The sequence below is a fragment of the Schistocerca cancellata genome, chromosome 3 (genome assembly GCF_023864275.1).
Source record: "Schistocerca cancellata isolate TAMUIC-IGC-003103 chromosome 3, iqSchCanc2.1, whole genome shotgun sequence".
In the NCBI taxonomy this organism is placed as follows: domain Eukaryota; kingdom Metazoa; phylum Arthropoda; class Insecta; order Orthoptera; family Acrididae; genus Schistocerca; species Schistocerca cancellata.
Window position 1 is genome coordinate 101121033 of NC_064628.1, and position 21786 is coordinate 101142818.

Sequence of the window (21786 nt, forward strand, 5' to 3'; positions counted from 1 at the left end):
ACGAACAAAGAAAAAACGGGATTGTTGCTTGGAAGGTCGTGAGTTCAAAACTCACCAGATCTGAAGAATTTTAATTTATATATTCGGTTCGAGTACATTGTGTAAGTATCCACAAATGGCAAGAATCATTGTAATGGAATGTTCTGTAGCTGTACATACAGGAAGGTCCATTGATCGTGACCGGGTCAAATATCTCACGAAATAAGCCTCAAACGAAAAACCTACAAAGAACGAAACTTGTCTAGCTTGAAGGGTTGGCCCGCTAGATGACGCTGCCATACGTCAAACGGATATCAACTGCGTTTTTTAAAATAGGAACCTCCATTTTTATTACATATTCGTGTAGTACGTAAAGAAATATGAATGTTTTAGTTGGACCACTTTTTTCGCTTTGTGATAGATGGCGCTGTAATAGTCATAAACACATGGCTCAGAATTTTAGACGAACAGTTGGTAACAGGTAGGTTTTTTAAATTAAAATACAGAACGTAGGTACGTTTGAACATTTTCTTTTGGTTGTTCCAATGTGATACGTGAATCTTTGTGAACTTATCATTTCTGAGAACGCATGCTGTTACTGCGTGATTACCTGTAAATACCACATTAATGCAATAAATGCTCAAAATAATGTCCGACAACCTCAAAGCATTTGGCAATATGTGTAAAGACATTCCTCTCATCAGCGAGTAGTTCGCCTTCCGTAATGTTCGCACATGCATTGACAATGCGCTGACGCATGTTGTCAGGCGTTGTCGGTGGATCACGTTAGCAAACATCCTTCAACTTTCCCCACAGAAAGAAGTCCGGGGACGTCAGATCCGGTGAACGTGCGGGCCATGGTATGGTGCTTCGACGACCAATCCAACTGTCATGAAATATGCTATTCAATACCGCTTCAACCGCACACGTGATACGTGCCGGACATCCATCATGATGGAAGTACATCGCCGTTATGTCATGCAGTGAAACGTCTTGTAGTAACATCGGTAGAACATTACATAGGAAATCAGCATACATTGCAGCATTTAGATTGCCATCGATAAAATGGTGGCCAATTATCCTTCCTCCCGTAACGCCGCACCATACATTAACCCGCCAAGGTCGCTGATGTTCCACCTGTCGCAGCCATCGTGGATTTTCCTTTGCCCAATAGTGCATTTTATGTCGATTTACGTTAGCGCTGTTTCGTCGCTAAATAGAACGCGTGCAAAAAATCTGTCATCGTCCCGTAATTTCTCTTGTGCCCAGTGGCAGAACTGTACACCACGTTTAAAGTCGTCGCCATACAATTGCTGGTGCATAGAAATATGGTACGGGTGCCATCGATGTTGATGTAGCATTCTCAACACCGACGTTTTTGAGATTCCCGATTCTCGCGCAGTTTGTCTGCTACTGATGTGCGGATTAGCCGCGACAGCAGCTAAAACACCTACTTGGGCATCATCATTTGTTGCAGGTCGTGGTTGACGTTTCACATGTGACTGAACACTTCCTGTTTCCTTAAATAATGTAACTATCCGGCGAACAGTCCTGACACTTGTATGATGTCGTCCAGGATACCGAGCAGCATACATAGCACACGCCCGTTGGGCATTTTGATCACAATAGCCATACATCAACACGATACCGAACTTTTCCGTAATTGGTAAACGGTCCATTTTAACACGGGTAATGTATCACGGAGCAAAACACCGTCCGCACTGGCGGAATGTTACGTGATACCACGTAACCTACCTGTTACCAACTATTCGTCTAAAATTGTGAGCCATACGTTTGTGACTATTACAGCGCCATCTATCGCAAAGCGAAAAACGTGGTCCTACTAAAACATTCATATTTCTTTACATACTACACGAATATGAAATAAAAAATGGAGGTTCCTATTTTTAAAAAACGCAGTTGATATCCGTTTGACCTATGGCAGCGCCATCTAGCGGGCCAATCATAGCGCCATCTGGTTTCCCTCTTAAAACTAGACGAGTTTCGTTCTTTGTAGTTCTTTCGTTTGATGCTTATTTCGTGAGATATTTGGCCCGGTCGCTATCAATGTACCACCCTGTATAATCCCTTTACTTTTTCTCTGTTGTTGATAAAATGCCAGTGTTGTGTACGACTTCATACGAAAAGGTAAGAAGAGGAGACCAACAGAATGGTGCAGTAACTGTCGTCATAGGAAAGCGGGAAATGATTAACGAACAAGTAAACACGGTAAACAAATTTACGTAACTTGTATTTCTCCAAGCGTACGAAGACTGATTACAAATAATGCAGCAAGAAACAGAGTCCAGCTAATGCAATAGCGACAAGGATGAGGCTCTCTGAGGTAAAGCGTGAGCGATGGTGTCGGAGCCGCGACTAGGCGGCGTCTGTGTAGCATCAGTTAGCGAGCTGCTCCCACTGCGATTGCATTGTGTGGCTGCCGCCGGCCGTCCAATACCTATAGTCCATAGGCGCTGGAGGCGTGGCAGCATTGTGATACGCCAGATTGCGGCGGCGCGGTTCCTTCCGTCCCTTTACGACGAACCTACACCTACCTGTGAACATTGTCTCAGCAGATCATCAGTAGGGAAGTGGAGCGAAACCTACTGTACTTCGACGTGAACCAGGCTGCAATTAAAGTCACTAATCTACGTTTCGGGAGAAACACGAATTGAAAGGTTGGAAATTTTGTCCTCAATTAATATATTCTGAAACTTGGGTGACCAAGTATCACTGCCAAGCCCGTGCTAGTCTTAACACAGTCACTCACAATCCCTTTCACTCACATTAGCAAGTTTATGGTGCTGCATTTCCCGAAAACGTAATAGCTACAAAAATACTGATTATTTTTGATTGAGAATGCTCGCCAAATATTAAATCTGTCGGTATCAAATGCAGTCACAGTTTTTAGCCACCGACCTGGTCAATACGCGACGCGGAATTTATGTCTCTTCTCGTCACAAAATGGTTCAAATGGCTCTGAGCACTATGGGACTTAACATTTATGGTCATCAGTCCCCTAGAACTTAGAACTACTTAAACCTAACTAACCTAAGGACAGCACACAACACCCAGCCATCACGAGGCAGAGAAAATCCCTGACCCCGCCGGGAATCGAACCCGGGAACCCGGGCGTGGGAAGCGAGAACGCTACCGCACGACCACGAGATGCGGGCCTTCTCGTCACAAAATTCACTTAAAAATTCCGAAATTTCTACACACCCATCGGAATAATTATGCCGTCACTTTACGACACTTTTGATGTATGAAACACTGCTAGATCCGGCAACTTATCATTTCCATCAGAACCACTACTGCACACGTCCGAACTGTTTCATGGCTAGGCTCCCACTCCTCTAGAATACTCAGTCTTATCTACCAGCAAAGAAAGGCGCGCGAAGAATATTGCTTTATCATTGGTCAGTTTACCCAACAGCGAATAGCAAAACAACATTCTCCCGCGTCAGTCCGCGCTTTTCATCAATAACCAATCGCAAAATAGTAAACCTAACGACTGCACTTTTTACCGACGAAATTATCTAATATGCTGAAGTTTTGTTTATGCATAAAGTTATTTACTATTGTTGTTTATAGCTGAATTAACTTTCCCTTTACCATAAACTTACTTTACAAATCTATTCTACAAAAATCCCCTTTGTCCAGATCCATACTTCTTCGAAATGTTCCCACACTAAATCCTACTACATAACTCGCTAAACAATTATCTTCATATTAACCTTAAACCATACTCACGCATCATTCATACTGCTAAAACACATTTATAACATTTTTCATACACAAAAAGACATAATAACACTTTATGAAAATACTAGAACTGTTTATGAAAAACATTCTACTACTTTAGTGCACTCTAGTGGGCACAATCGAAACTAAAATCACAGTCCCCCTATCCGATACTGTCCTCTGTCGGCTGATACATAAACTATGTGAGCGTCCAGTCTCGCGTCACCATCTGTCACTATCCAGCTCTGAAACAGATCTCCCACTTAACCGCCTCAAAGGCAGGATCGGTATACGGCGCTACGCCTCAAGAACACTGAAGTGATTTTGAAAGCAAGACCCTAAGTTGCCGACAGGCGTTGATATACATCAGCGGGGACAGTTGAAAACGTGTGCCGCGGCCGGGACTCGAACCCGGGATCTGCTGCTTACATGACAGACGCTCTATCCACTGAGGGCACAGAGAACAGTGCGACTGCAGGGACTTATCCCTTGAACATTCCCCGTGAGACCCACATTACCTTCTTAATGTCCACGCATTACATTCGTAGTGCCTCTGACAATTACACTCATTACTTGCGGCAGACAATCTTACCGAGTCCCGTAAGAGTTCGGGCAATGTGTGTACATCCGCACGGAAGGAGGTCAATGTCCGGTTAGACTTAACTACACTCCTGGAAATTGAAATAAGAACACCGTGAATTCATTGTCCCAGGAAGGGGAAACTTTATTGACACATTCCTGGGGTCAGATACATCACATGATCACACTGACAGAACCACAGGCACATAGACACAGGCAACAGAGCATGCACAATGTCGGCACTAGTACAGTGTATATCCACCTTTCGCAGCAATGCAGGCTGCTATTCTCCCATGGAGACGATCGTAGAGATGCTGGATGTAGTCCTGTGGAACGGCTTGCCATGCCATTTCCACCTGGCGCCTCAGTTGGACCAGCGTTCGTGCTGGACGTGCAGACCGCGTGAGACGACGCTTCATCCAGTCCCAAACATGCTCAATGGAGGACAGATCCGGAGATCTTGCTGGCCAGGGTAGTTGACTTACACCTTCTAGAGCACGTTGGGTGGCACGGGATACATGCGGACGTGCATTGTCCTGTTGGAACAGCAAGTTCCCTTGCCGGTCTAGGAATGGTAGAACGATGGGTTCGATGACGGTTTGGATGTACCGTGCACTATTCAGTGTCCCTTCGGCGATCACCAGTGGTGTACGGCCAGTGTAGGAGATCGCCCCCCACACCATGGTGCCGGGTGTTGGCCCTGTGTGCCTCGGTCGTATGCAGTCCTGATTGTGGCGCTCACCTGCACGGCGCCAAACACGCATACGACCATCATTGGCACCACGGCAGAAGCGACTCTCATCGCTGAAGACGACACGTCTCCATTCGTCCCTCCATTCACGCCTGTCGCGACACGACTGGAGGCGGGCTGCACGATGTTGGGGCGTGAGCGGAAGACGGCCTAACGGTGTGCGGGACCGTAGCCCAGCTTCATGGAGACGGTTGCGAATGGTCCTCGCCGATACCCCAGGAGCAACAGTGTCCCTAATTTGCTGGGAAGTGGCGGTGCGGTCCCCTACGGCACTGCGTAGGATCCTACGGTCTTGGCGTGCATCCGTGCGTCGCTGCGGTCCGGTCCCAGGTCGACGGGCACGTGCACCTTCCGCCGACCACTGGCGACAACATCGATGTACTGTGGAGACCTCACGCCCCACGTGTTGAGCAATTCGGCGGTACGTCCACCCGGCCTCCCGCATGCCCACTATACGCCCTCGCTCAAAGTCCGTCAACTGCACATACGGTTCACGTCCACGCTGTCGCGGCATGCTACCAGTGTTAAAGACTGCGATGGAGCTCCGTATGCCACGGCAAACTGGCTGACACTGACGGCGGCGGTGCACAAATGCTGCGCAGCTAGCGCCATTCGACGGCCAACACCGCGGTTCCTGGTGTGTCCGCTGTGCCGTCGTGTGATCATTGCTTGTACAGCCCTCTCACAGTGTCCGGAGCAAGTATGGTGGGTCTGACACACCGGTGTCAATGTGTTCTTTTTTCCATTTCCAGGAGTGTATATGAAGATGGTATCTGTTCTTTCGGACATAGCCCCGTTGATGTGTATCAACGCCTGTCGGCAGCGTAGGGTCTTGATTTAATTATCATTTCATTCTAGAGCGCTGCACGGTCACCGATGGTATCTGTCCGAAAGAACGGATATCATCTTCATGTCATATAAGATCACTGAAGAGTTGTAACGTAAACCAGCCTGTACCAGCATCCATGCTGGTTTTTAGTGTGGTTAGTTCTTGTGCTGTATACGCTATTACCTTCAGTCTCGTCTGCAGCTTAGAGTGACAAAAAATAAAAACACCTACAGCCGTCCTTATGATTCTATTTTATTTTGTCACTACCAGTTTCGACGCTTCATTGCGTCGTCTTCAGGCTGTTTTGATGCGGTACGGGTTGATACGATCCCCGCCTGTGCCGCATCAAAAACAGCCTGAAGATGACGCAATGGAGCGTCGAAACTGGTAGCGAGAAAATAAAATAAAATCATAAGGACGGCTGTAGGTGTTTTTTTATTTTTTGTCACGATAGTAAACGGCCGTCGTCGCAGAGACGTCCTGCTAAAAGGATGGACATACAAAAGCACCTTAGAGTATTTATTTCTCACTTTAATCGCACCAGAAGCTTTTTTACTGTTTCTCATATCCAGAATTGTCCACCACTATCATTTGGACAGAAACACATTTTAATTTTAATGCAACTGGTAAACGTAATGGGCGGTGTCTGGTCAATATGGTTGGATGGTTGTTGGGTTGTTTTTGGGAGAGGAGACCAGACAGCGAGGTCATCGGTCTCATAGGATTAGGGAAGTACGGATAAGGAAGTCGGCCGTGCCCTTTCAAAGGAACCATCGCGGCATTTGCCTGCAGCGATTTATGGAAATCACGGAAAACCTAAATCAGGATGGCAGGACGCGAGATTGAACCGTCGTCCTCCCGAATGCGAGTCCAGTGTGCTAGCCACTGCACCACCTCGCTCGGTATAATTTGGGTGGAGTAAGACATCCCATCAAAGTCTCTTCAATGTTTCCTTCGCTCTATCTGCAACATGTGGTTTGGCATTGTCATCAAACAGAACAAGTTGGTAATTTCTCTGACCATATTGCGGTAGTTTGTCTACAAGTGAGCTTTACAAATTGAGCAACTGTGCTTCGTTGCGTCCAGAACCCATCTTTTCACCTGGTTCTAGCTGATTGTGGTACACTATACTGATCAGGCTCGCATAAAAATCGATGTCTTTAAATCGTCGAAAGCAATCTATGCACGCTGTTCCCCACAGAGCATGTTCTCCTTACGTTTCCGCTACCAAATGGAGACTACCCGCAACAGATTTCTTGAGACGAAAGCGGAAAAGTAACGAGTCCCCCAAGTGCTGTTTTGTAGCTACAAAACCGGACACGTTCTCAGCACTGAAGAGATATGCCCCTTTCACTCCACTCAAAAGTCACAAATAGGTCTGCAAGCCAAATGTTTCTACTGTTAAATAGGTCCCATGTCGCTGTCCACTGCACTACACTACTAGAACTAATGCCATCTCTTCGTCGACCGTTAGTTATAGCTCACAATATAGAATTTAGGACGCCAGCAGATTACGTCTGACAGCTTTCTTCTCAGGAGTTATCTTGTCAGCGTCTTCGTTCTGTCCATTTTTGCTATGGATATAGCTTCGTTTTGAGCTGATTTGTTCCTTAGCGTGGTGTAATATGGTTTCGTGTTTCTCTTTTAAAAACGTTTGGGTTTCCGCGTTCCGTAACTTTACACCTATATGTAATGCTTTTTCTCCTGCCAAGATCTTCGTATGCTGCTCGGTCGGAAAATTCACTATAAGACCAAATAGGTCGCACAACGAAGAAATTTTTAGAAAAGGATGGAAGTCGGTGGATGTGATACACATTTATTGACAAGCAAATGATAACAATTGCAGAAAAATTGGATGGTTTATTCATGAGAAAGAACTTCACAAACTGAGCAACTCGATAAAGGGTTGGTCCATCTCTGACCTTTGTGTAAGAAGTTATTTCGCTCAAAATTGCTCTAAGCACTATGGGACTTAACATCTGAGGTCATCAGTCCCCTAGACTTAGAAGTACTTAAACCTAACTAACGTAAGGACATCACACACATCCATGCCCGAGGCAGGATTCGAACCTGCGACCGTAGCAGCAGCGTGGTTCCGGACTGAAGCGCCTAGAACCGTTCGGCCACGGCGGTCGGCAGTTATTTGCCGCTTGGCATTGTATTGATTGATAGGTTTCAAAAAAATGTTCAAATGTGAGTGCAATCTTACGGGACTTAACTGCTAAGGTCATCTGTCCCTAAGCTTACACACTAATTAACCTAAATTATCCTAAGGACAAACACACACACCCATGCCCGAGGGAGGATTCAAAACTCTGCAGGGACCAGCCGCACAGTCCACGACTTTGATAGGTTTGTCGGATGTCCTCCAGTGGGATATAGTGCCAACGTCTGTCCAATTGGCGAGTTATATCGTCAACATCGCGAGCCGGTAGGAAAGCCCAAAAATCTCGAGGTGGTTGGAAGGCTCTGCCCATAATGCTCCAAATGTTCTCAATTGGGGAGAGATCCGGTGACTCTGCCGGCCGTGGTAGGGTTCGGCAAGTGCCGTGTGCGGAAGGGTTTGAAGTTGGTGAAATGTAAGCCCAAAATGGCTTGTGATGAAGGGCAAGAAATGGGGCGCAGAATATCGTCGACGTACCGTTGCGGTGTGAGGGACCAGCGACGACGTGTCTGCAGACCTCGTACAGTGTTGGGATACCAACTGGACTGCCACCTGCCATACGACCCGATAACCAGGAGTGATGGTCTGGGCTGCCGTTTCGTTTCATACCAGTACCACTATGGGTGTCACCCGCAGCGCCCTCACACCACAGAGGTACGGTGTCAGTATTTTACGCCCCATTTATTTTCCCTTCGGGACACGCCATCCTCGGCGTACATTTCGGCAAGATAACGCGCTTACACACATAGAGCGTTCCTACTGCTTGTCTTCGTGCTTCCCAAGCCCTACTTTGGCAGCAAAGTCGCCTGATCTCTCCCCAATTGAGAACATTTGGATCATTCCTGGTAGGGTCTTGTAAACCATCTCGGGATGTTGACGATCCAGTGCGTCAATTGGGCGGAATTTGGCACGATATCCCTCAAGAGGACATCCACCAATTTCTATCAATCAGCGCCAAGCTGAACAATTGCTTCAACAATGGCTACAGTTGGCCCCATGCGTTATTGACTAGCTCCATTTGTGAAGATCTTTCTCTTGAATAAATCACAAAATTTTTCTGAAGTTGTAATAATTTGTTTGTCCGTACATGTAGATCACATCTACCGATTTCTGAGCCAATCGGGTAGTTCCTTCGTAGTGCGTCGTTTGTTTGTCTTCGAGTGTATTTCGTCCACCTTAAGGTAGGCAACCAAACTTACATCAGCTGCACTCGTGGCGGATGACGAAGTTGGATGGCCTAACTCTAGGAGAATGAAATATTTGGCGGGCCAGTTTTTTTTCTACCCTCGGTGTAAAACAGGGAACAACTAAGCAGTTTTAAGCAAAATCAGATGGGAAACTGTGCAAGTCAAAGCAGTCAGTAACTCATTTATTGGCTGCAGGAAAGCTGCCAATCAATTAACCTATGCTATGAAAATGCATAAAGCCTACAAGTATATTCCGTCTACGCACAAAATAAACGTGATCCGAAGCTACCTGCTAAATAATAAAGTCCAAATTACATGAAAACATTCCATGTCCCTACGGTCTGTCTCTCAAGCCGCACTTGCTGACTGACCTCACGAAACACTCACAACCGAGAGACTGACCGGCTGCTAGCAACTCTCGTGGAAGACTAATAATCACTACCTGAATAGTTCTGTTGGTCTGCCAGAAAATAAAAAATGTGACAGACCTGCTAGTCTACAGTTTTCGTTGCAGCCACCTTGATAAGCTAAAGCCACACTAGGCGATTTTCTCCGATGAACTTAAACGATTTTGTTGCGTCAGAAATAGAACTAACTGGTCCAGACTGAAGATTCCGCACTGGCCTGAAATTGTCACTACGTGAACGTTTCGGCAGAGAGATCCTTTTCCCCCTCTCCTCCCCCACTCCCTCCGCGAATGTCATTGAGATCGCTGCAACACTAGGCTGTTTCATCGGATTCACGCAACGACCAAGTGGCTTATTGTGCTCTGTTCCTTCTGTGTGTGGTAGTGTTTAATAACTGTGTAGGAAATGTCGTCCCAATAGGTCGCTTCGCCTGGTACGCAAAATATACGTGACAGGTGAAATACCTTCAGACATCAGGAAGAATATAATAATTCTAGTTCCAAAGACAGGTGCTGACAGGTGTAAAGTACTATGGAGCGATCTGTTTAATAAGTCATGGTTGTTAAATGAATCATTGGCGGAAGAATGGAAAATTGTCGGAAGCCGACCGCGGGGAAGATCAGTTTGGGTTCCGGAGAAATGTAGAAACATGCACCTAAGAGACATACTGAAGAAAAGCAAATCTACGTTTATAGCACCCGTAGATGTAGAGAAAGCTTTTGATAATGCTGGCTGGACTATTTGAAATTCTGAAGGCAACAGGGATAAAATACAGAGAGCGAAAGTCCGTTTACAACTTGTACAGAAACCAGACCTATAAGAGTCGAGCGGCATGAAAGGGAAGCCGTAATAGAGAAGGGAATGAGACAGGCTTGTAGCTTACCCCCGATGTTATTCAGTCTGTAACTTCAGCGAGCCCTGAAGGAAACTAAGGAAGAAGGAATTTAAAATTCATTGAGAAAAAATAAAAACTTCCGATTTGCCGATGACTTGTAATTATTTCAGAGACGGCAAAGGCTTGGAGGAGCAGATGAACGAAACGGATAGTGTCTTTCAAAGAGGTAAAGAGATGAGCATCAACAAAAGCAAAAGAAGGTTAACGGGGTGCAATGATGCTGAGGGATTAAGATTACAAAATGTGACATTAGAAGTAGTAAACTAATTTTGCTATTGGAATTGGAAAATAACTGATGATGGAGGAAGTAGAGAGAATATAAAATGCAGACTAGTAATGCAAGAAAAGAATTTCGGAAAAATAATGATTTCTTAACATCTAATTTCAATTTAAGTGTTAGGAAATCTCTTATGAAGGTATTTGTCTGCATTGCAGTCTTGTATGAAAGTTAAATGTGGACGAAAAGCAGTTTAGACAAGAAGAGAATAGAAGATTTTGATATACAGTGCTGCAGAAGGATGCTGATAATTAAATGGGTAGTCCGAATAACAAATTAGGAGGTACCGAACCGAATTGGGAAAAGAAAAGGTCATGGTATTATCTGACTAGAAGAAGGGATCAGTTGACAGAACATATCACGATGCTTCAAGGGATCACCAATTTAGTGTAGGAGGGAAGTGTGCGGGATAAAAGCTGTGGAGGAAGGACATGGCTACAATATAGCAAGCAGGTTAAAGTAGATGAAGATAGCAATTCTTACACAGAGATGTAGACGCTTGCTCAGGATATACTAGGGCGGATTAGAGTTACATCAAACGTGTGTTCAGAATGAAGGCCACAACAACAAGGGATCGTATAGACAGCAGTTAGTAATAACTGTGGTTAACCGAATCTTCCGTCGGTTCTTGGTAGAACAACATCATAATAAATGAAAAGCATCAGTTTGCTTTCCTTCTACAATATTACTTTTATTGTTAACCGGTTTTCGGCTTACAAGGCCATCTTCAGACATTTATTGAGCATTATCACCCAAGTAGTTACAATGTTTGCAAACAACAGTGGAAGAGAAGTAACACGTCTAGACTGGAGTACAAACATACAGTAAGAACATCTTTGGTAATGCAACGAAAAAGTAAAAATTGAGCAGTACATAAATAACAATGGAATAGACAGGAAAACCTTTAGCACCAAATAGGAATAGCATGCCTACACAACAGATTCTATTAATAAACAAAACTAATAAAATAAAATAAAATAAAATTAATACTACACAAGGCCACATCAGAAGGTATGAACCATGTGATACACAAGTGTTACATGAGTGATACACAAACCAATTGAAAGAAGAGACTACAGAATATATAAGGAACTTAAGCAATAACAATAAGATAAACAGAAATACTAAATGCAGGAAAATGGAGGTGTTTGAGGGAACCTAAAGTAAATGCAATTACTCAGTAAATGTCTGAAGATGGCCTTGTAAGCCGAAAACCGGTTAACAATAAAAGTAATATTGTAGAACAAATGCAAACTGGTGCTTTTTATTTATTAATAACTAAGGTTTTTCTTCTGTACCATTTAAATGACGTAATTAAATTTCTTTTCTCCATAACATAGTTTTAATATTCAACAATAGTAAAGCTACGCTAAGATGCTACAGGCATACAGGAAAAATCAAAGAATTTTTCTGGATAAGCCTTAAGTTTCTTGTATAGCTACACGTACTTATACTTTCCTTCAGTCGGATAATTCATTATAAGTGGACGACTCTACCGTTTTTGTAGTTGGCCGCGGCGAGTAACAACATGTAATGGTGCTGAAACTAAATATTTAAGTTAAGAATCTTGCAAAGTGTAACTCGTAGGCTGCTTGCAAAACAACTGATACAAATAAGGTCTTTGCAAAAGTTATTAATTGGTTTTCTGCGAATGGGCTTGCTCAGAACCTTGAAAAAACACAGTACATCCAATTTTATGCTGCAAAAAGTACAATTCCTTCAATAAACATAACACATCAAAAGAAGTCAGTAGCCAGGGTAGAACATACTAAATTTTTGGGTGTACATATAGATGAGAATCTTACTTGGAAAATTCATATTTTGGATCTCCTAAAGCGACTAGGTTCAGCAACTTTTGCAATCAGAATAATTGCCAATTTTGAGAATGTAGAAATTAGTAAGCTAACATACTTTGCATACTTCCACTCTCTGATGTCATACGGAATAATACTCTGGGCAAAAGGTATTCTCTGCTCAAAAGAAAGTAGTTAGAATAATGTGTGGGGTTGATAGTCGCACATCTTGTAGGCATCTGTTTAAAAGGTTAGGAATTCTTACAAGTACTTCACAGTACATTTACTGAGTAATGAAATTTTTTCTCAACAACATGGACCAGTTTAAAATCGACAGCGACATTCATGATTACAATACCAGAAAAAAGAAGACCTACAATATCGTTTACATAACCTATCTTTGGCACAGAAAGGGGTACAATATGCTGCTATAAAAGTTTTTGATAAATTACCAGATGAAATAAAATGTCTGACAGACAGCAGTAATAGTTTCAAAAACAAATTGAAATCGTACCTCCTTGACAACTCCTTCTATACCATAGATGAATTCTTGAATGTTTGTTGTTGTGGTCTTCAGTCTTGAGACTGTTTTGATGCAGCTCTCCATGCTACTCTATCCTGTGCAAGCTCCTTCATCTCCCAGTACTTACTGCAAACTACATCCTTCTGATTATGTTTAGTGTATTCATCTCTTGGTCCCCCCTCTGCGAGTTTTACCCTCCACGCTGCCCTCCAATGCTAAATTTGTGATTCCCTGATGCCTCAGAACATGTCCTACCAACCGGTCCCTTCTTCTTGTCAAGTTGTACCACAAATTCCTCTTCTCCCCAATTCTATTCAATACCTCCTCATTAGTTATGTGATCTACCCATCTAATCTTCAGCATTCTTCTGTAGCATCACATTTCGAAAGCTTATATTCTCTTCTTGTCCAAACTCTTTATCGTCCACTTTTCACTTCCATACATGGCTACACTCCATACAAATACTTTCAGAAACGACTTCCTGACACTTAAATCAATACTCGATGTTAACAAATTTCTCTTTTTCAAAAACGCTTTCCTTGCCATTGCCAGTCTACATTTTATATCCTCTCTACTTCGACCATCATCAGTTATTTGCTCCTCAAATAGCGAAACTCCTTTACTACTTTAAGTGTCTCATTTCCTAATCTAATTCCCTCAGCATCACCCGACTTAATTCGACTACATTCCATTATCCTCGTTTTGCTTTTGTTGATGTTAATCTTATATCCTCCTTTCAAGACACTGCCCATTCCGTTCAACTGCTCTTCCAAGTCCTTTGCTGTCTCTTACAGAATTACAATGTCATCGGCGAACCTCAAAGTTTTTATTTCTTCTCCATGGATTTTAATACCTACTCCAAATTTTTCGTTTGTTTCCTTTACTGCGTGCTCAACATACAGATTGAATAACATAGTGGAGAGGCTACAACCCTGTGTCACTCCCTTCCCAACGACTGCTTCCCTTTCATGCCCCTCGACTTTTATAATTGCTATCTGGTTTCTGTACAAATTGTAAACAGCCTTTTGGTCCCTGTATTTTACTCCTGCCACTTTCAGCATTTGAAAGAGAGTATTCCAATCAACATTGTCAGAAGCTTTCTTTAAGTCTAAAAATGCTAGAAACGTAGGTTTGCTTTTCCTTAATCTTTCTTCAAAGATAAGTCGTAAGGTCAGTATTGCCTCACGTGTTCCAACATTTCTACGGAATCCAAACTGATCTTCCCCCGAGGTCGGCTTCTACCTGTTTTTTCATTCGTCTGTAAAGAATTCGCGTTAGTATTTTGCAGCTATGAACTGATAGTTCGGTAATGGGATAGATAATAGAAATATTTAGGCATAACACTATAATGTAAACAAAGAGACAAAAAAAATCTTGTTTCCTGTGCGCATTTCTTGTGCATTTGACACGTTCCACATCATAACGGTTTTCCGTGCTATTGATCAATGGAACACGTAACTAACTAACAAACTCAGAAACAACAGGAATGATAGTGTAAAGGGGAAAGAAAAACAGTAATCACATCTAGAAAAATATCCTTACGTGTGCCTGATGTTGCTGTTGAAACTGAAGGTTCCTCGCAGGCCCACCTCAGATAATGGGATGAGTTCAGCCCTGCCTTTAGCCTGTTTACAGCCAGCGCTCACGCAAGCTCGTTGGCGGTAGCATAGCCAGGGAAACGGAAGCCGCTGCATTGCGGGGAGATGCGATAAGGTTGGGTGCCAGTTGAATCACCGTGATCTGGACGGAGACCCACTATCCAACACTTACACTTATATCAGTGTTGTTATTTAGCCTGTCGAGAAACGGTACTAACAAGGGAACCTCCCCATCGCACCCACCTCAGCTTTAGTTATAAGTTGGCACAGTGGATAGGCCTTGGAAAACTGAACACACATCAATCGAGAAAACAGGAAGAAGTTGTGTGGAACTATGAAAAAATAAGCAAAATATACAAACTGAGTAGTCCATGTGCAGCATAACCAACATCGAGGAGAGCGCAGGCACAGTAGCGCCGTGGTCTCGTGGTTAGAGTGAGCAGCTTCGGAGCGAGACGTCCTTGGTTCAAGTCTTTCTTCGAGTGAAAAATTTTATTTCTTTATTTTCGCAAAGTTATGATTTGTCCGTTCGTTCATTGACGTCACTGTTCACTGTAATAAGTTTAGTGTCTGTGTTTTGCGACCGCACCGCAAAACCGTGCGATTAGTAGACGAAAGGACGTACCTCTCCAATGGGAACCGAAAACATTTGATCGCAAGGTCATAGGTCAACCGATTCCTCCACAGAAAAACACGTCTGATGTATTCTATACGACACTGGTGACGGCATGTGTGTCACATGACAGGAAATTGTTGTCGACCCACCCAACTTGTATACTTGGCGAATGGGTAAAAAGATTCTTCTACCTTGCCCGATTTAGGTTTTCTTGTGGATGTGATAATCACTCCCAAAACACTGATGAAAACATAATAGTTTGTCACATAAACTGAAAATAAAAAATTAAACTTTTCACTCGAGCGAAGACTTGAACCAAGGACCTCTCGTTCCGCAGCTACTCACACTAACCACGGGACCACGACGCTCCTGTTTGTGTTATCCTTGATGTTGCTTATGTTGCACATGGACTACTCAGTTTATATATTTTGCTCATTTTTTCATAGTTCCACACAACTTCTTCCTGTTTTCTCGATTGGTGTGTGTTCAGTTTTTCAAGGCCTATCCACTGTGCCAACTTATAACTAAATCTGAGAGGGGTGCGATGGGGAGGTTCCCTTTTAAGTGGCGAAACGGTTTATATCTAAAACCACGGAGTTCAAACGGTTGATGTCTCAACTCTGAAATTTACTGCCGTTTCAAGAACAACACTGTCACGTTCCGCGATAGCTCCTCGACATAGAATGGCAACAGCATTTCTACAGAGTATGTGCTTGCCTAGCTTAACGGCTAGCGTGGTAGTTTGTAAGACGGGGAGGCGAACGAGATCCTGGTGGAAACCGCACGTGGGGCTGGTGACCACTGGTCTGGTAACTCAGCCAGTTTGGGCGGGTGACTTTTTTTGGCCCTACCTGCATTCACTCATTCATTCTATTCTTGAGTTCCCATCGGGGAGAACAACGTACAGCGAAGTACAACGACTCAAGGTATACGTCAGCAATACCAGTATGCACTGACAAAAGAGAAGCAGCGATTTGAAGCTGAATCCATACATTTGACAATAAAGTACGATTATATTGCTTAAAGCTATTTTTTCATACGACGCCAGCTACGTGTAACCTAGCATCTCAACAGGACACTATTACGAAAATGCTGCAGCTTCCTCAACTTGTACAGTATGTTAACTAATATGTGGGAAACCTCTGGGGAATGGATAGAAAACTTAAAAAACAAAAACTTCGGATATACATATGGTTATTTTTTATTTTCTTAGTTAGTCACTTTTCATTATTACTGCTTCATTTCAGTACTTTCGTTTTCAAATTTCCAGTTGGTTCTACAGATATTTTTTTCTTTTCAGGTGTTATCTTCTGTTGCCTAAATGAAATCCTCTAACCGTCTAGCCGCGCGGGATTAGCCGAGTGGTCTGAGGCGCTGCAGTCATGGACTGTGCGGCTGGTCCCGGCGGAGGTTCGAGTCCTCTCTCGGGCATGGGTGTGTGTGTTTGTCCTTAGGATAATTTAGGTTAAGTAGTGTGTAAGCTTAGGGACTGATGACCTTAGCAGTTAAGTCCCATAAGATTTCACACACATTTGATCATTTTTCCTAACCGTCTACCTATAGCTCTAAAAACAAGCTTCTAATTGCAGCATCATAGATTATGTTACTCGATCCCACATTCCACATGTTCGCTGTATCTGCTCATATCCTTCATAAACACGCTGGCGAACAATGTCAATATTCGCAATAAGTCATGAATATCCCCCATAAAATAAAAATCCAGTGGACTGAGATTAGGAAATCGCACAAATCAAAATGTTGCTGTCCCACGACCTATTCATTTATTTCGCAAACGCTGATTTAAAGTCTTTCTTGCTTGCATAGCAGAATGAGCTGGTATCCTATCGTGCATAAACCACATGTTCTGACGTAGCTATAGAGGAACGTCTTTCAGAAAAATACTTAAATGTCCCTTAAAATTCACTTTATGATGTTGTAGTCAGTGTTCCATGGAAAATGAAAGGTCCAACTAGTCTGTCTTCGATTATGCCAGCCCATACAGTAATGCTAAACTGTTGCAGATGTCTTGCTTCCAAAACTGCAAAAGGATTCTCATTCCGCCCAGACATGGGTGTTGTGGAAAATCTGCACTCTATTCCTGGTAAAACAGTGATTCGTGAGTGACTGGTATGCTGAATAGCAAATGTTGCTCCTGCGCATACATCCCCAGAAATCAAGTACAAAAAGCTCTTCTCGACTTAAAATCTGTTCCAACAAGACTTTGCACTGGAGTTGTTCTCGTAACTCTTTCCGCACTGTCTCATGACTCATATCCTCAATTTCTGCTGTTTCTCTGGTACTGCTGCTATTACTGTCCTCAATATCATTAAGTACTCGATACTCTTAACCAGGTGTTACAATACTATTTAGTCTTCTACAGTGAAGAGTCGTTTTCTCAAAAGAGCCTGTTTCCACAACACGTTCATTTATTGGAGGTATGAATTAAACAACGCCTTCAGTCACAAATTTTCCTTGTTTCATTGGCTACACGATGCATTTTTGACCATGTGAGTCCATCGTCAGGTGTAATTTGTCTTAATATATGTTTTATTTCTTCTCCTGAATGAGGTGAAATGCATATTCCTATCACGAAAAGGTTTGATGTTAGGTTATGAATTAAGTACGTCGAACGCGAAAAATATGTGCAAAATAGTGGAAAATGAACAGTGTAAATTACCACATGATCCAAGGAAAGGATTTTTAACGTTTTAGTACCGTCAAACATTCTTTTCTCCGTCGTTTTAGTACATGTCACTTCATCCAAGATGAACATTTGCACACACATGTTTATAAACACTTCAGATGTTTTTGTACATGGTGTTGTCAAAGATGAATTTATTCGTAGCGCTAAAGATATAACTATTAAACAATTGACATATGCAAGAAATAACTTTAGAATAGGTCTTTAAAATTACTGAAATAACTATGGCTTGCGCAATCTATTTGTTCATTTAACATAGATTGTGTTTTTTTTTATTTTGTGGATGTATATCTCCAGCTGTTCTAACAAACTTAGGGTCTTACCATTGGCGTCGTTATGTAGTGTTACCAAATTGTTGTCTAGACTGTTGATGACATGTTTCGTTTCCAACATATGTTGGAAGGAAATACAAAAATGTGCCGGGAAACACAGGCATAGAGAAATATAAGTCGCTGAGGAATGAAATAAATAGGAAGTCCAGGGTAAGTAAGACGAAATGGCTGCAGTAAAAATGTGAAGACATCAAAAAAGAAATGGTTGTCGGAAGGACAGACTCAGAATTCAGGAAAGTCAAAACAACCTTCGGTGACATTAAAAGCAAGGGTGAAACATTAAGAGTGCTACGGGAATTCCACTGTTAAATGGAGAGGAGAGAACGGGTAGATGGAAAGAATACATTTAAAGCCTCTATAAGGGGGACGATTTGTCTGATGTGATAGAAGAAGAAACAGGAGCCGATTTAGAAGAAATAGGGAATCCAGTATTAGAATCAGAATTTAAAAGAGCTTCGGAGGACTTAAGATCAAATAAGGCGGAAATGAATAAATAACATTCCATTAGAATTTCTAAAGTCATTGGAGGAAGTGGCAACAAAACGACTATTCACGTTCGTGTGTAGAATGTATGAGTCTGGCGACATACCACCTGACTTTGGGAAAAGCATCATCCAGACCATTCCGAACACGACAAAAGCTGATTTGTGCGAGAATTACTGCATAATCAGCTTAACAGCTCATCCATCCAAGTTGCGTACAAGAATAATATACAAAAGACTGAAAAAGAAAATTGAGGATGCGCTAGATGACGATCAGTTTGGCTTTAGGAAAAGTAAGGGGACGAGAGGGACAATTCTGGCGTTGCGGTTAATAATGGAAGTAAGACTAAAGAAAAATCAAACTACGTTCAATGGATCGGTCGGCCTGGAAAAAGCGTTCGACAAAAAAAAGTTCTGAAAAAAGTAGGGGTAAGCTATAGGGAGAGACACACTACAACAGCCAAGAGGGAATAATAAGAGCGGACGACCAAAACGAATAGCTCTTATTAAAATGGGTGTAAGACAAGGACTAGCCTTTCGCCCCTACTGTTCAATCTGCAGATCCAGGAAGCAATGACGGAAATGAAAGAAAAGTTCAGGAGTGGAATTAAAATTCAATGTGAAAGGATATCAATGATACGATTCGCTGATGACATTGCTATCCTGTGTGAAAGTGAAGAAGAATTACATGATCTGTTGAACGGAATGAACAGTCTAATGAGTTGAGAGTATGGATTGAGAGTAAATCGAACAAAGACGAATGTAATGAGAAGTAGTAGAAATGAGAACAGCGAGAAACTGAACATCAGGATTGATGGTCACGAAGTAGATGAAGTTAAGAATTCTGCTACCTAAGCAGTACAATAACCAATGACGGACGGAGCAAGGAGGACATCAAAATCACACTAGCAATGGCAAAAAGGGCGTTCCTGGCCAAGAGAAGTGTACTAATATGAAATATCGGCCTTCATTTGAGGAAGAAATTTCTGAAAATGTACGTCTCGAGTACAGCACTGTATGGTAGTGAAACATGGACTGTGGGAAAAGTGGAACAGAAGAGAATCGAGGCATTTGAGATGTGGTGCTATAGCCGAATGTTGAAAATTATGTGGACTGATAAGGTAAGGAATGAGGAGGTTCTGCGCAGAATCGGAGAGGAAGGGAATATGTGGAAAACACTGATAAGGACAAGGGACAGGATGTTTTCCCTCATGTCTTAACATCTGTTAAGACATGAGGGAATGACTTCCATGGTACTAGAGGGAGCTGTATAGGGCAAAAACTGTACAGGAAGACAGAGATTGGAATACATCCAGAAAATAATTGAGGACGTACGTTGCAAGTGCTACTCTGAGATGAAGAGGTTAACACATGAGAGGAATTCGTGAGGGGCCGCATCAAAACAGTCAGAAGACTGATGACCAAAAAAAATACTATACAACTTAACATAAACCGTTTGGTATGCTGTTGCAGCAATCCTTGGGTCATCAGCCTTCGCTCTTTCAAACTCGGTCGCAAAATATTGCTATTTCACCTCGCTCGTAACGGGGTGTATTGGTCCCACAAACACTCACTAGCATCTGTCCTTAGTAATATCCCACCACCATCCATAAGAAGATCACAGTCTTTGCTGAATGTGTGGCCAATAAAAAACACTCAGAATTACTAATTCGTCCATAAATTTGACTATGAGAGCCCCAGCGACTGAGGTCTAGAAAACCATCGCGGTGCACAGTAATCAGCGTGCAGGACGGTCATTTCAACACGCAAGATGTCTGGAACGAGCATTGACAGCAGCCAACATCCGTGAGCCATCACCTACTAAACAGAACTTTCTGGGAGCGACAAGTAGGTCTTCATTCACCCCGAAGACACTGGTGCATACCAAATCGGATCAGAACTGACCGAGATGGATGTGGAGCACTGCTGCACCAGCGGGGTGGAAGTCTTCCCCTGCATGTGACTGCGGTGAAGAGCAACAAACAGGCAACCTCACAACATTTGAATGTTCGCTCACAGCATTCAAAGGGACAAGCGAAGATCGTCACAATCCGTCTGCAGAAGTTACTGACTGGATTTCCAACCTGGACTTAGAGCTGCGAACGCATTGCGAACTTGATATTCTGCGTGTCTGTGTAGAAATGTATATATTTGTTGTCAGTAGTCGTCTAGTATTTTTTCTGCCATCATACTGTAAATACACTACCGGCCTTTAAAATTGCTACACCAAGAAGAAATGCAGATGATAAAAGGGTATTCATTGAACTAGTATATATTATACTAGAACTGACATGTCATTACATTTTCACGCTATTTGCGTGCATAGATCCTGAGAAATCAGTACCCAGAACAACCACCTCTGGTCGTAATAACGGCCTTGATACGCCTGGGCATTGAGTCAAACAGAGCTAGGATGGCGTGTACAGGTACAGCTGCCCATGCAGCATCAACAAGATACCACAGTTCATCAGGAGTAGTGACTGGCGTATTGTGACGAGCCAGTTGCTCGGCCACCATTGACCAGACGTTTTCAATTGGTGAGAGATCTGGAGAATGTGCTGGCCAGGGCAGCAGTCGAACGTTTTCTGTATCCAGAAAGGCCCGTACAGGACCTACAACATGCGGTCGTGCATTGTCCTGCTGAAATGTAGGGTTTCGCACAAATCGAATGAAAGGTAGGGCCACGGGTCGTAACATATCTGAAATGTAACGTCCACTGTTCAGAGTGCCGTCAATGCGAACAAGAGGTGACCGAGACGTGTAACCAGTGGCACCCCATACTATCACGCCGGATGATACGCCAGTACGGCAATGACGAATATACGCTTTCAATGTTCGTTCACAGCGATGTCGCCAAACACGGATGCGACTATCGTGATGCTATAAACAGAACCTGGATTCGACCGAAAGAATGACGTTTTGACATTCG